The sequence below is a fragment of the Dermochelys coriacea genome, chromosome 1, assembly GCF_009764565.3.
Source record: "Dermochelys coriacea isolate rDerCor1 chromosome 1, rDerCor1.pri.v4, whole genome shotgun sequence".
Classification (NCBI taxonomy): Eukaryota; Metazoa; Chordata; order Testudines; family Dermochelyidae; genus Dermochelys; species Dermochelys coriacea.
The window spans coordinates 9,554,579-9,569,445 of NC_050068.2; the positions used below are offsets into that span (position 1 = coordinate 9,554,579).

Genomic DNA, 14,867 nt, shown 5'->3' on the forward strand with positions numbered 1-14,867 from the left:
TCTTGCTTCATCCTGCAAGGTGATGGATTCTGCGCTATAAGACTCTGGCCTCATGCATGGGACATTTTTATACAAGAGTAGAATGTAGGCCTGGTGATAGGATGGTGGAGTGGTATTTTTTGCACACAACTCCACAATGTGATCACCTCGGCCCATCTTATCATAGAATCATAGAATATCAGGGTTGGAAGGGACCCCAGAAGGTCATCTAGTCCAACCCCCTGCTCAAAGCAGGACCAAGTCCCAGTTAAATCATCCCAGCTAGGGCTTTGTCAAGCCTGACCTTAAAAACCTCTAAGGAAGGAGATTCTACCACCTCCCTAGGTAACGCATTCCAGTGTTTCACCACCCTCTTAGTAAAAAAGTTTTTCCTAATATCCAATCTAAACCTCCCCCATTGCAACTTGAGACCATTACTCCTCGTTCTGTCATCTGCTACCATTGAGAACAGTCTAGAGCCATCCTCTTTGAAACCCCCTTTCAGGTAGTTGAAAGCAGCTATCAAATCCCCCCTCATTCTTCTCTTCTGCAGACTAAACAATCCCAGCTCCCTCAGCCTCTCCTCATAAGTCATGTGCTCTAGACCCCTAATCATTTTCGTTGCCCTTCGTTGTACTCTTTCCAATTTATCCACATCCTTCCTGTAGTGTGGGGCCCAAAACTGGACACAGTACTCCAGATGAGGCCTCACCAGTGTCGAATAGAGGGGAACGATCACGTCCCTCTATCTTTAATAGATTCTGTATTGTCTCTTTAAAGACCAGACCTGCCATTGAAGTCAGTGCTCAAACTCCCCTCGATTTCATTGGGAGCGGAAGCAGGTCAATGAAGCTATGCTGATTTACACCAGTGTATAAAAGATTTCCCCCCACAGGCCCAATGTTGCACTATTTACTCCCATGAATAGCCCCACTGAAATTAATGAACCCATTGCAACAGGATCTCACCAGGCCCAGTGGGACTAATCTAAGAATACGGGTTGCCACCTCAGACCCTAAAATAGCAAGTAGATTTATGAGGGGAGGGTTTGTATTTTTGTGTCAGTTGCAAGGAAATGGTTAAATGCCCGTTTTTTATTTTTCCAGGTCTGGATGTCGGCCCTGGAACCTGGGGCTGTGCCAATTACCGGGGTTACTGCCGGGCCGCCTGCTTTCCCCAGGAGAATTCTCTGGGCCCCAAGGACTGTGCTGAAGGGTTTGTGTACGTCCCCATTGATACAGCTCTCCCCTCTGTACCCTTCTTGTTCCGGACCTTCCACAAAAATGGAGAGCTTAAAATGCTGAGGGTAGGCCAGGGTCCCCACAAACACTGGCAATGCCCTGAGTGCCTGAGGCTATATCTGATTATGATCAAATGCAGCAGATTGCCGCTAACCTCAGTTTTAACATGGAGGTGCAGTCTGGGGAGGCTGGGTTGCCACCTTTCTAATTATTGATAACTGGACCCCTGAAGCTCCGCCCCTGCTCCACTTCTTTCCCCAAGGCTCTGCTCCTGCGCCACATCTTCTCTGGAGGCCCCACCCCACTCCACCTCTTCTCCGAGGCCACGCCCCTTCTCCACCTCTTTCCCTAAGGGCCCCCCCCATTGCACGCTCCTCTGCTCCCCTCCCCATGTCACTCACTGGATCGTCTCCACCTCCCTCTTTCCCCAAGTGGGGCTCCCTCTGCTCCAGGGCTGGGACGGGAACTGCTGCAGCCTGACAAAGAGCCTGCCTGCAGGTAGGAGGTGGCCCCGGCTGAGCAGGGACTGGCGTGGGTTAATGACCAGGCACCTCCCTCCACCCACAGTAACCGGACTTTTGGTGTCAGTACATCTGACCGGACACTGCCAGGTCCCCTTTTCGACCAGACTTTCCGGTGAAAAACCGGGCATCTGGGAACCCTCAGTGGCACCTGGACACAGAAACGAAAACCCAGAGGGGAGGCAACCCTAATGTATGTTATGGGCTGTGATAGTTTTAGGGTCAGCCACCTATGGGAAACATCATGAGACACAGTAATCCACTGCATTACATACTCCTCCGTTAGAAAAGCTTATCCGGAGGCTATGTCTACGCTTAGACAGCACAACTGTGGCGACATAGCTATGTTGCTGTAGTGTAGACACTTCCCACAATGTTGGAATGGGTTTTTCTGTCACTGCAGGAATGCCACCTACCCGAGAGACGGTAGTTAGGTCAATGGAAGCATTCTTCCACTGACCTACCTGCATCTACATGAGGGGATAGGTCATCATAATTATGAATTTTTTACATCCCTGAGTGCCATAGCTATGTACACTTAACTTTTATGTTTGAGTATCTGAGATCCGGAGGTGTTGAATTCCCACTTAGGATGCCATTTTGTAACAAACCCTGCTGATGACTATACCATTTGTGTGGGAGCCAGTGTGGCCCAGAGACTAGCACTCAGGGCCGGGGTTCAAGAGACCTTGGCTCTAGTCCTGACTTTGCTACTGACCTGATGTATGACCTTGAGTAATTCACTTAAACTATTGGTGCCTTATTTTCCCCATCTCTACACTGCTATACCACAGGTCTCACTGATGCTACCAGTAACTCGCTTTCACCAAGTGTCTTGATTTTAGTCAGGCCGTTGGCACAATCCCCCAGGACATTCTCATACGCACACTAGGGAAATGTCATTTGGATGGAATTACTATATGGTGGGTGCCCAACTGGTTGAAAGACCATATTCAAAAAGGAATTATCAATGGTTTGCTGTCAAACTGGGAGGCCGTACCTAGTGGGGTCCCACAGGATTCAGTCCTGGGTCCAATACTATTCAATATTTTCATTAATGATTTGTATAATGGAGTGGAGAGTATGTTTATAAAATGTGCAGAAGACACCAAGAAGGGAGGGGTTGCAAGCGCTTTGGACGACAGGATTAGAATCCAAAATGACCTTGACAAACAAGAATTGGTCTGAAATCAACAGATGAAATTCAGTAAAGATAAGTGTGAAGTACTTCGCTTAGGAAGGAAAAAGCAAACACACAACTACAAAATAGAGAATAACTGGCTAGGTGGTAGTCCTGAAAAGGATCTGGGGGTTATAGTGGATCCCACAGTTATAGTGGATCACAAATTGAATATGAGTCAGCAATGTGATGCAGCTGAGAAAAAGGCTAATATCCTTCTGGAGTGTATTAACAGGAGTGCCGTATGCAAGACAAAGGAGGTAACTGTCCCGCTCTACTCAGCACTGGTGAGGCCTTAGTGTAAGTACTGTGTCCAGTTCTGGGCACCACACTTTAGGAAAGACATGGACAAATTGGAGAGTCTGGAAGAGAGCAACAAAAATAATCAGAAATTCGGAAAACCTGACTTATGAGGAAAAGTTTTAAAAAAGGGCACATTTAGGGTTGGGAAAAGAAGACTGGGGGGGGGACTTCAAATATGTTAAAGGCTGTTATCAAGAGGACTTGGATCAATTGTTCTCCATATCCACTGAAGGTAGGACAAGAAGTAATGGGCTTAATCTGCGAAAGGGAGATTTAGGTTAGATATTAGGAAACACTTGCTAACTATGGACCAGGTATCCCAGGGAAGTTGTGGAATCCCTGCCAATGGAGATTTTTTGGGAACAAGTTAGATAAACACTTCTCAGGGATGGTCTAGGTTTACTTGACCCTGCCTCAGCAAAGGGTGCTGGACTAGATGAGCTCTCCATGTCCCTTCCAGCTCTACATGTCTATGATTCTATGATCAGCCTTTCATTTTACTATATCTTCTAAAAGATTTAAAAGGGGGAAATTAGTAGCAAATCATTTCCTTTTCTTTTGGTTGCACATTGTAATTTTTATTGATTTTTTTTTTAATCAGCTACTGTGTGTCAGGTGCTTTTGGATAAGAGTGGCTTAGGCCGAGGAGTCGATGGTATATGAGATGAAGCCCCACGGAGACTTTGCAGGCATTGGGAAGAACACAAGATGCTAATATCAATGCTCAATAATTATCAGCAAGTCCCGGAACCTGCACAAAACCTTCACTGTTTCATTACAATGAATAGGGTGTGGATAATTTTGGTCTTGATCCTTCCCATTGAAATCAGTGGGAAAATCCCTATTGACTTCAATGGGAGAAGGATGGGGCTGTTTCTCTGCCTTCTGTAATTATATTTATCCAGTGTAGCAGCATAAGTACCAGATTTGGCTTTATGATTTTGGGAACCTTCAGTCAGATTATAACCTGCAGAGGGCAAACCCAGCTCTGCTCTCTCTTCTCATTCCCTATCCACAATCTATCCCTCTTCCATTTTCTCTGCCAAATGGACACATAGGATATAGAGTACCGATCAATGTGCTCAAAGATGAAGCGGACTCAAAGTCCCCAAGTTCATTGTGGGACTGTCCTGCCAACTGGGTGGGTCTGGTACACTGGGATGGCCCGCAAGTTTCACATATTCCTAAAACCAACCCAGATGTTCTGTGACAGGCCCTGTTTCTTTTGTTTAGGGATCAAGCCACTACAATGCTTGACTGATATTTCAGTGATCACTACAGACCCTGCAACAGAGAGGCTCATTTCTGAAAAATGAGGTTCTGATTGTGCTTTAGATTTCTAACAAATCTCGTCAGGGTAGGCTGAGGGCTCATATACTGTGGTGATGGGTGCCCCTGTAAGAACACAGGTAGCTAGATTAGATAGAGAAAGGTTTCTGCAAGAGATTAACTAAAAAATCAGCAAATATCTGGTTTCAGGACATAATGCAAGAAAATGTTATTCTGCCTTTGACGATGCACCGCATACAAATTGTTATTATGTGAGTTCAATACCATAGACTCACAATGACTGGCAGACTATATGGGATACAATCTTTCACCAGTTTGAATCCAACCCTTGGTCAATATAACCATATAAGGACTCTCCAGTACCTGATGTGAAATGCTTTAGTGGGTCTCAGTACAGATGTTTTGGAAAGGTATCCAGATCACAAATGCCGCCCAAACTGGCACAAACTTATTCCCTTCTCTGCAATATCAGCAAAAGGACCAAGGTTTGGACAATTAGTGAGACAAGGTGGGTGAATATTTTATTGGACCAAATTCTGAAAGCTTGTCTCTCTCTCACCAACAAATAGTGTTACCTCACTCACCTTGTCTCCCTAATATCCTGGGACCAACACAGCTACAAGTGCACAGCATACAAGATTTCAGTAGACATGGAGACTGAAGTCACCCCTGGAAGTGGTCTTTCTGAACTCCCTTCTGACTCTTAGAAGTGTCTTCTCCAGCTCAGGGAGGAGGCATATTTGAAGAGGAAACTCACACGGATGCTGCCAGGATAGTAGCAGATACCACAGTGATAGGCACTGTATAAAAACCTGAATAGAACAGATTAGTTCTGTAGACTAACAGAAGTGTTCAGGGTCCAGGAACTCATTTCTCCTACCACTGCATCCAAGTAACTCCCAGTGAAGTCAAGTCGTTATTTGTATCCAGTGGCAAAAGAATTTGGCTCCAACATTGTCAGTTTGTGGGCCCTTCACCAGCACTACATTTTCTTAGAGAAGAGCGGTCTATTCACTCATCATGTCCATCTCTCTGGCTGATGCAGGATTGCTCTCCACAGTACTGTATATACTCGAGCATACAATCAATGAATGACCCAACTTGTGGGTGATACCTTTTCATTGGACTTACTGGAAGGCAAAAAGAACTCGTGTGTGATTCTTGACAACTGCTGATTTATTATTTCTAATTAAGACCATAGCTGGATATTGTTGGCTATAATAATGGGGTGGGGAGAGGGAGTTATTTTTTGATAGTGTAATCAATTGTATTCATTACAGAGCAGTAAAAGCTTTGCTTGAGAATGTCTCGAGTGTTTCTGGTGGGTGCAGGTTAAAAATATCTGAAATAACATCTCTCTTCTCTTCTCAGATTAATTGAATTGCATTTTATTGTTCAGGACAAATAAAGGTTGTTTAACTAGAAACTAGCACCATATATCACTGAAGTGTTCATGTAAGAGCAGTTCACCACTGAATTGCAGTGTTGGCTGGAGACATAACTCCTCTAGTTCGTATGCAATTTAGGGTTAATCATGTTAAAATTGTTCAGTTCAAAACTGTACTTGTTTTGGGTGTACTGGGGCCATGATGATGTATCTTATGCTGAATGAATTGATGTACGTGTCAGAATCAGACCTGTGTAACTGGGTGATGGGTCTTCCTTGCTACTTGAGCTAAAGCAGAATGTGGGCTTTTGGAGCAGGAAGATCTGAGTTCTCTCTCAGCTGTTGCTGTGTAGTTCCTAGGTGCAGGATCCCAACAATCGTGAAGTCTAGATGGCCACAGTTTTGCTACAAATCCTTTCCGGCCACGCCAACTCATCATCCTTCTTGAATCTCTTCACTAGCTTCCTATTTCCTCCTGCATTACATTCAAATACCTTGTTTTCACTTTCAAGGATAGTCTTTGCTCTTGCCTAAATCGTTGGTTTCATCTCATCCTCTGTCCCCTCCAGCTAAGGCCAATGCACACAACAAAGAAGAGCTTGTTCCATCCAGTACCTATATACACTAGCCAGTTCATTACAGTACCAGTAAAATGCCCCCAATCCTATTGTGATGACAGGAATGTTCTGAATGCATATTCACTTCCAAATCTTTGCTTTCTGCTCTGCAACTTTACATCTACATATGAAAATTATGGATTACAATGGACCATCTGTCGCTACTGACGAGAGTAAGAAGAGGCCAGTGCAGTTTAGTTCTAGGACTAAATAGATGGTGCTGTGAACAGTAGCCCACTACATTAAGCACACCAAAAATCAGAAAACACCAATAATAAACACTTCAGAATTAATATGTTGTAATTATTCATGTGGCACTCTCAAGCATGTTAGGTGCTTTATAGACATGTTATCCCCTCTTCTTTCTTAATCTTATTGAGATTGCAGGAGCAGCTAAAGTCTCCAATCAGGGATCAGGGCCCTACGGTCCAATGCTCTGTAAAATGAGTAAAATAAAAACAGTTTCAGATTTGGGGCTCATAGGCCATTTTAGTCCATTGTAGTCAAAAGGAGTTTTGCCCTTGATTTCAACAAGAACGGGCAGGATCCAGAGAACTTACATTCTAGGATTATGACAAGCCACAACAGGGTGATAGGCAAACAGGGGTCGGATGGGGGACAAGTAACAGTGCAGATGGGTATGTGAGTATACATTAATAGACTGAGTGCTGTGACGGGGCAAGGCCAGATGGCTATAGAAAAGTAGTCTTATTGGGATCCAGGAAGTGGGCGGGCGAAGCCCATCCACCGCTAAAGGATCCCCCCAGCCTAAAAGGGGGATCCATAGGTCCTAGATACCCAAAAAACTCTGGGGGACAACTAATGAAATAATAGGGACAGGAGTGTGGTCAAAGGGTCAAACGAAGGGAACCGGACAGCGCCCACTGCTCCTCAAAGGCGTCAAGGGAGTCAGAGGACGCCGCCCAGAGGAACTCTGCCCGGATACGTGAATGGACCGAGGATCAGAAATAGGCCCCACAGTCACAGGAGACTCCATCGGCCAACCTCCTCACTCTGGTTTTATAGATGGCCATTTTAGCTAGGGCCAGGAGGAGGCTGACCAGGAAATCCTGTGACTTTGTGGGGCCACGGATAGGGAGTGCATAAATAAGAAGGTGAGGGAAGAAGTGCAACCAAAAACGTAATAAAATATTGGTGAGGAGCTGGAATAGGGGCTGCAGCCTGGCACACTCCAAGTATATATGTGCCAGGGTATCCCTCACGCCGCAAAAGGGGCAGGTGTCTGGGATTGAGGTGAACCGCGCCAAGTACACACCCGTGCTCACGGCTCCGTGAAGGAGCCGCCAACTGACATCCCTGGCGGGCCTTGGGACTAAGGTGGAATATAGGCTGGCCCACCAGGGCTCCTCACCCTCCAAAGGTGGCAGGAGGTCCCGCCATTTTGTATTGGGGCGGGACACGAGGGTGAGGGCATGGAGCATGAGCATGTAGAGATGTTTTCTTGGTGCGGTTTGAAAGCAGACCGGCTGCATCTCGTGCAGCTGGCTTCCAGTGAAGGGGTGAAGGTGTCGGTTGGGTCGACGGGGTAGGGGTCCAATTAAAAGGTCCGGCAGGCCTGGGGTAGTGGGTGGGCGGGGCGTGCCCTCGTGCAGGACCCAGTCGAGATAAACCCAAGCAGCAGGCGGCAAAGCAGCCTTCACCTCCTGAAGTATGCGCCGGGGAGTACAAGGTCTGGAAAGCCCCATACGAAGAGCGAGCATCAGGGGATCCAGCCAGTCTCCCCAGTCATAGTCCATGAGGTCTCCGACTCTTGTGACCTTTGCCAGGACCAACCTCTGGCGTACCGAGCGGGACTCCGCCACCTGCACATGGAGCTGGGGGTTGTGTAGCAGGGGCTCCGCGAGGAGATCTGCCCCCTCAGTGGCCGCCATGGACCTGGTCGTTGAAAAGAGTTTCCAGATCCGGAGGAGGTCCTGGTAGAAGACCGGCAGCCCGGAGAGGTCTTGCGGAAGACCTCTCGGATGGAGATAAAGGAACTGCCGGTCGTATCAGAGCCCTCGAAAGCGGCACAGGAAGGCGTGCGCCAGTATGCTCCACGCCGGACTACCTCCATAAAGGAGCCTCTGCAGGGTCTGGAGGCGGAAGACATGGACCTGAGTAAGCAGACATTTCAGGCCCTGCCCTCCCTCCTCCAGAGGTAGATGGAGAACCCCTGCAGGGACCCAGTGCAGTCCTAACCAAAAGAACTCCAGAATCGATGTCCGGAGGTTGGCCCGGAAAGCCGGGGCTGGGACCAGGGTGTTGAGCCGGTACCAGAGCATGGACAGGACTAGCTGATTAAGCATCAGCGCTCTCCCTCAAAGGGAGAGGCACCGGAGTAGTCCTGTCCATTTCCGTAGCCGCTCTATCACCCCGCCCTCTAAATTTTGCCAGTTCTCCGGCGGAGAGGGATGCGTGGCAGAAAGGTAAACGCCCAGATAGAGCAGCGGACCCATGCTCCATCGGATGGCCTGAAGCGCAGGTGGGAGGGAGCTCGCCTGCCGCCAATCCCCTACCACCAAGCCAGAGCTCTTGACCCAGTTGACCCGCACAGTAGAGGCTGCCGAATAGATGGCCTGGCAAGACTCCACCTGTGCCAAGTCGCCCGGGTCCTGGACCAGGAGGAGCACGTCATCAGCGTACGCCGACAGGACCAGCCGCAGCCCCGGCTCCCTCAGCACCAACCCTGTCAACCTCCTTCGGAGGAGACAGAGGAAGGGCTCGATCGCCAGAGCGTACAGCTGGCCCAAGAGGGGGCACCCCTGCCATACTCCTCACCCGAAGCTTACCGGTTCGGTCAGGGTCCAGTTGAGCCTGACCAGACACTCTGCGGAGGCGTACAGCGTCCGGAGAAAACCCACAAACTGGGGTCTGAAGCCAAACGCCTGCAGAGTGCTCAGGAGATACCCGTGATCCACCCTGTCAAACGCCTTCTCCTGATCTAAGGACAGGAGGGCAAATGACAGACCATTCCTACACCCAAGTTCCAAAAGGTGCCGGACCAGAAATAGGTTGTTGAAGATGCTGCAGCCCGGGATGGTGTAGGTCTGGTCTGGGTGGACCACGTCCGCCAGCACAGACCCTCGCCGCAGCGAGATGGCTTTTGCCACGACTTTGTAGTCCGTGCTGAGGAGTGAGACGGGACGCCAATTTTTGTAAATCGCGGAGGTCCCCCTTCTTCGGCAATAAGGCGAGCACGGCTCGCCTGCACAAAAGAGGGAGGACCCCGCTCTGCAAAGACTAGGCCCAGATGGTGACTAGGTCTGGCCCGAGGACGTCCCAGAACAAGCGGTAGAACTCCACGGTCAGCCCGTCCATGCCTGGAGATTTATTGGGGGGCATGCGACGGAGGGCTTCCGAGAACTCGGCCAGGGTGAGGGGCAGCTCTAGCCAGTCTCGGTCACCTGCGCTGACTGTCGGGAGCTCTTCCCAGAGCACTCTGCAAGCATTAGGATCAGTCGGATCCGGGGAGGAAAGGCTTGCGTAGAAGGCTCTCGCCCTCCCGCACACCTCCACCGGATCCGTGAGGGGGGTGCCATCTTCTGCCAGTAGGCAGATGACATGTTTTTTAGCCCCCCACTTTTTCTCCAGGGCGTAGAAGAAGCGGGAGCCGCGATCCATCTCCCGAAGGAGACGGATGCGGGATCGAACAAAGGCACCTCGGGCCCGATGGTCCTCGAGGGTCCGGAGCTCCTTCCGCTTCTCCTGGCACGTTCCGCAGAGGGGTGGATCCTCGGGGCTGGCGGCCAGACGCCTCTCCAGCTCCAAGACCTCCCGTTCCAACTGCTCTATCGCCGCATCCCTCCGTCGGCTGGCGCCCCGGGTGTAGTCACGGCAGAAGAGCCGCGCGCGCACCTTCCCTAGGTCACACCACCACCGTGCTGAGGGAAAACTCCCGGAAGGACGCCATGAAGCCCGCATCCTCCAGCAAGCTGTTGTTAAAATGCCAATAGGCCGGCCCCGGCCTCTCCGTGCAGAGGGAGGCTGTCACGGTGGCTATATGATGGTCAGAAAATTGGGCCAGCCGGATGCTGGAGGAGTGGGCTCGTGAAAGATGAAAGCGTGATAAATAAATGCGGTCCAACTGGGAGTGGCGTGACCGATGAGCCTCCACCCGGACAAAGGTGAACGTGGAAGTGTCATCCGTGTGGTGGTCGCGCCAGACGTCCACCAGGGACGACTACAAGCCCCTCCATGCGGACCCGGAGGTGCAGCAGGCGGCCCAGCATAGCCTCAGCAACCCCCAGCACCTCGGACCATAGGTCGGGGGAGAACAAGGTCGCCACTCCAGCCGTACGAACTGTGAGGTGGCTGAAGTAGACCCTGTCCCCCCAGTCCAGCCGCCAGCTGTCTTTGGCGGTCGGATCCGTATGGGTCTCCTACAGGAAAACCACAGAGTATCTCCCCTCCTGAAGGAAGAAGAGCACCTGGGACCTGCGGAGACCCATCCTACAGCCACGGGTGTTCAATGTTGCGATGGTAAAGGGTGTCATGAGGAGGGCTGGGGGGGATCCTCGCCGGCAGGGATGCTCGTGGCTCCCGGCAGACCGCACAGCAGTCCGTGACCCACCCCGTAGGTGAGTAAGGAGTCACGGAAGAGGCGGACCCGCTGGTAGGCCGCGGCGCCCTGCCTCCCGGTCCTTTTCCCCTCCCCCATGAGGGCCCTTGCGGCCCGGAGGATTTGATTAAAGTCCCCCCATCGCTGGAGGGCAAGCTGGACTTTGTTGCGGGAGCCACGGACGTCTTCTAGAAACTCCCACAACTCCTCTCGCAGCGCATGGGGGGCTGGGGTTATGGTCTGGTTACTCCCCGACGGGGCCCTTGGTACAGCCCCGTGGCCCACCGAGACAGGCAGACAGGGTGTGGACCCCCGACGGGGTTCCTGATGGGTTGACCTGAATGCTGGGGTGATAGGGGGCGGCGGAGGGAGGATAGCAGCCCCTGGTAGGTCGGGACGGGGAAACACAAAGGCCGCTCCCTGGGGGTCATCTGTTGGCAAGGGGAAGGAGACAGCCCCAGGGGCAGCAATAACATCTCGGGATGTGGACGGGATAGAGACAGGGGCAGGGGCAAGGTTAGAGGTGAGATTTTGGGTGGGGAGAGGGCTCTCAGTGATGCCGGGCGCAGGCTCTATGTTGGATTTGGCAACCACGGCATCTCTCCAGTAGGGCCCTCTCCCGGGAAGGAGGTCGAATGCTCCTTACCAACGACGGTTGCCCCTGGTGGCTCAGGTCCCGGCCGCGTGGCACTGGCCGTCGCCTCAACAGGTTCGGCGGCTCTCAATGGGGTGCCATCTGCAGCCGGGTTGATGGAGGAGTCCAGGGGCCCCTCGGAGGTGGGAGCAATGGTTAGGGGGAGGGAGCATGGGGAAAGGAGGATTGGAGTGAAGTCGCCTATATCGAGGCCCGCTGGCATAGGGTCGTCCTCCTCCTGGGTGACCGGGGTCAGACCCAGGGCCTCGATCTCCTCGTATATTGATGGGAGATCAGTTTCCGCCACCCCGGGATTCTCCCTGCTGCCACCTGACGCGACTGTTGCCTCGGGGCACACTGGGGTTTCAGATGGTGCTTCGGGGGTCTTGGAGGGGAGGGACTCCCGTGGAGGGGAGATACCGCCTTCCAGTGCTGCCACGTCTTCCCCAGCCGGCTCTGGTGGATGGAGCACACCTGTGGGTAGAGCGGAAGGCTCGGCATCGGTGCCCCCCTTCCTGGTCTTCCGGGGGGCCTCCGCGTCAGATGGGAGGAGCGGAGCTCGAGCCTTCCGCTTGCCCCGCTTCCCCTGGACTAGGGCCCAGCCCTCCATAGCATCATCCAGGGGCTGGCTAGCAGAGGTTGTGTCGGGGGGCAGAAGCGATGGCTCAGGGACTCGAGGGGGTAATGGTGGGGCGGCACAAGGGAGGGAAGATTCCCCTTGGGGCGGGCCCTCTCCCATGCCCGGCAGTATCCCTGCCGCATCCTGCTCCACAGGCCCCGCCAGATTGCAAGCAGCAGGGGCGGGGCTCTCCCGCTCATCTGGGCATAGTTGGAGAGGTGCCCCTTGGGCCAGGGCACGAGCGATGGTGGACTGGGAAGGAGGAGGGGTGGTTTAGGGTGCCGGGCAGCCAGGGGTGCTGGTGATGATGGGGCCGGTGCCCTGCCGGGGCTCGGGGGTCCCGGATGCCCCTCCTTGCTGGGCCAGGGGGCAGTCTCTCCGGACGTGCCCCATCACCCGGCAGAGGTAGCACCGGGCCTCCCCCGTGGAATAATGCACCCAGTAATGGGCCCCCTGGTAGGGGACTAGGAAGGACCCCTCCAGCGCCTCTCCGTCGCGCGCCGCCGGCGGCAGTTGAAGCTGCACTTGCCGGCGGAACGAGAGGACGTGACGGAGGGCGGGGTCTTTGCAGCCCAACGGGAGAGGGCTGATGACAGAGATGGGCTTCCCCAAGGTAGAAAGGGCGGGTAACAGGGCGGCATTGGGGAGAAAGGGAGGGACAGAGGTCAGGACCAGGCGGACGCCCAGGTTCTCTAGCGGCTTTAAGGGGACAAAAACGTCCCCTACCGCCAGGCCCTTCTCCACCGCCTCCTCGGCGGCGGCCTCCGATGCTAAGAAGAAGACGACCTTGCCATACATTTTGGAGGCCGCCACAATGGCCGTGGGCCCCACCACCCTCACCAACGCCCGCACATAGGTCTCCACGTGGGGCGAGGTGGGCACCAGGAGGCAATGAACGCCATGCTTCCTGGTCATGGTGGGAAAGGGGCCCCGGCCACTATAGATGGTAGCGGAGGCGGTGGGCTGGAGAAATGACGTAGCGGCAGGCGGGGGGGCTGCCGCCACCTGGGCGTATGCTCTGGGGGCCGGGGGAGGGACACCTGCAGAGCTGGTGGAGGGAACAGCGGGGAGGGGCGCCCCAGCTGGAGATGGGGCCGAGGCATTGGGGGCAGCCCCTGCCATGGAGGGCCTGGTCTTCTTAGCAGGGCCCTTCCCTTTCTTCTTCCCTTGGCCCTTCCCACCGGCTGGGGCGCTCCCTCCGAATCTGAGGAGGTGAGAGACATGGCAGCAGCGGAGGTCACCCCGGTGCCTGTCGCTGCTGGTGCTCCAGCAGGGGCGGTGGCAGATGGTTCGGTAGCGGAGGTAGAGGCTTGAGGGGGTGACACAGGGGCAGGTGGGGGAGGGGTAGCTGGGGCTGTTGGAGGAGCCCCACCCGTCTCATCCTCCTTCATCATGAGCAAGGAGGAAAGGGGGGACACCAGAAGGAGGAGGGGAGAGGGGAAGCAGGTCGACCACTCCTCCCCGCTAGGCTGCAGGCAGAGGAGGAGGGCGCCAAAAGGGGTGGGCTGGACGGGGGGCAATCAGGGGTTGGGGTCAGTCACTGACACAAGGTGGAATTCCGGCTCCTCTTGGTGCACTAGGGTGGGGGGGTACAACAACATTTGGGGTGCAGTGAAAGGGATTGAAACTAAAATGGGGAGTTGCACAAGCGCCTGGGAGGGGGCATGGGCACACAGAGCAAGGGGCTAAGCGGTCTGGAGGTTGAACAGGGAAACCAAGGGGCTAGTTTCAGAGGCTGGGGCGGGACGAACAAACAAAGGCTGCAGAAGGAAATGGGCGGGGCTGGCAAACAAACTGAAGCTAGTAAGGGGGGCTGGGGCAAAAGAGGGGGCAAAGCTACAAGTGGCAAATGGGGCAAGTAGTAAAGGGCAAAGTTGGGGTCTAGGCAGTCCGGGGGAGCACATGTGCCCACGTGCACAAGTCTTTTTTTTAAGCTGGCTGCTGCTTCTGGCCCAAAGGGTGGAAATAGGGCGTGGCAAGCCAAGCAATCAGCTGAGTCCAGAGGCAGGAGCTGAGGCAGATGGTATACAGCCAGTGGGGGTGGTGGAGGGGGCAGCGGTGGTGGTACTAGTGGTGGGGGTTGGGGGGACACGCAGATGGATTGGGGGGCAGCTCCACACCACACCCGTGTCCCTGGAAATACAGTCAAGACCCCCACCACAAGAGCACAGTTTGAAAATTACTCAGTCTTAGGCCTCCTCCACGGTGGTCTGCAAAGTCTCTAGGTGTTCCCCCACTGGCAGATGATCCTCTTCTTCTCCTCCTCGGGCTTCAGCAGCTCCAGGCAGCGGCCTCTGCAGCAGCAGCAGCTCCAGGAACTCTAGGTTGTAGTCCAGGCAGGCAGAAAGGACCCCTCTCAGGTGGTGTTGGTGGTGGTATCCACAACAGCAGTGGCTGGAGTCCCTCACTCCTCCTCTCTGGGGAGTGGGCTAGCAGCCCCCCCCCCCCGCCCCGGGGCTGCAGTTGCAGCAGTAGCAGCACCCAGGAGTGGGGGGTCCAGCAGCCAAGTAACAGAGAATGGGGTGGGGGGTGTCTGGC

At 53.5% G+C, this 14,867-nt stretch overlaps 1 long non-coding RNA gene across 5 annotated transcripts in view; it reads left to right on the forward strand.

The window, feature by feature from the left end:
• The window catches only part of LOC119849782, a 28,682-nt gene extending 22,747 nt beyond the window's left edge, over window positions 1–5,935 (forward strand). For all 5 annotated transcript variants that reach the window (XR_006277535.1, XR_006277536.1, XR_006277533.1 and 2 more), the window contains 2 exons: window positions 1,086–1,200; window positions 3,826–5,935. This is a non-coding gene — a long non-coding RNA (uncharacterized LOC119849782). The remainder of the gene's footprint in view (window positions 1–1,085; window positions 1,201–3,825) is intronic.
• Window positions 5,936–14,867: the final 8,932 nt, after the last annotated feature.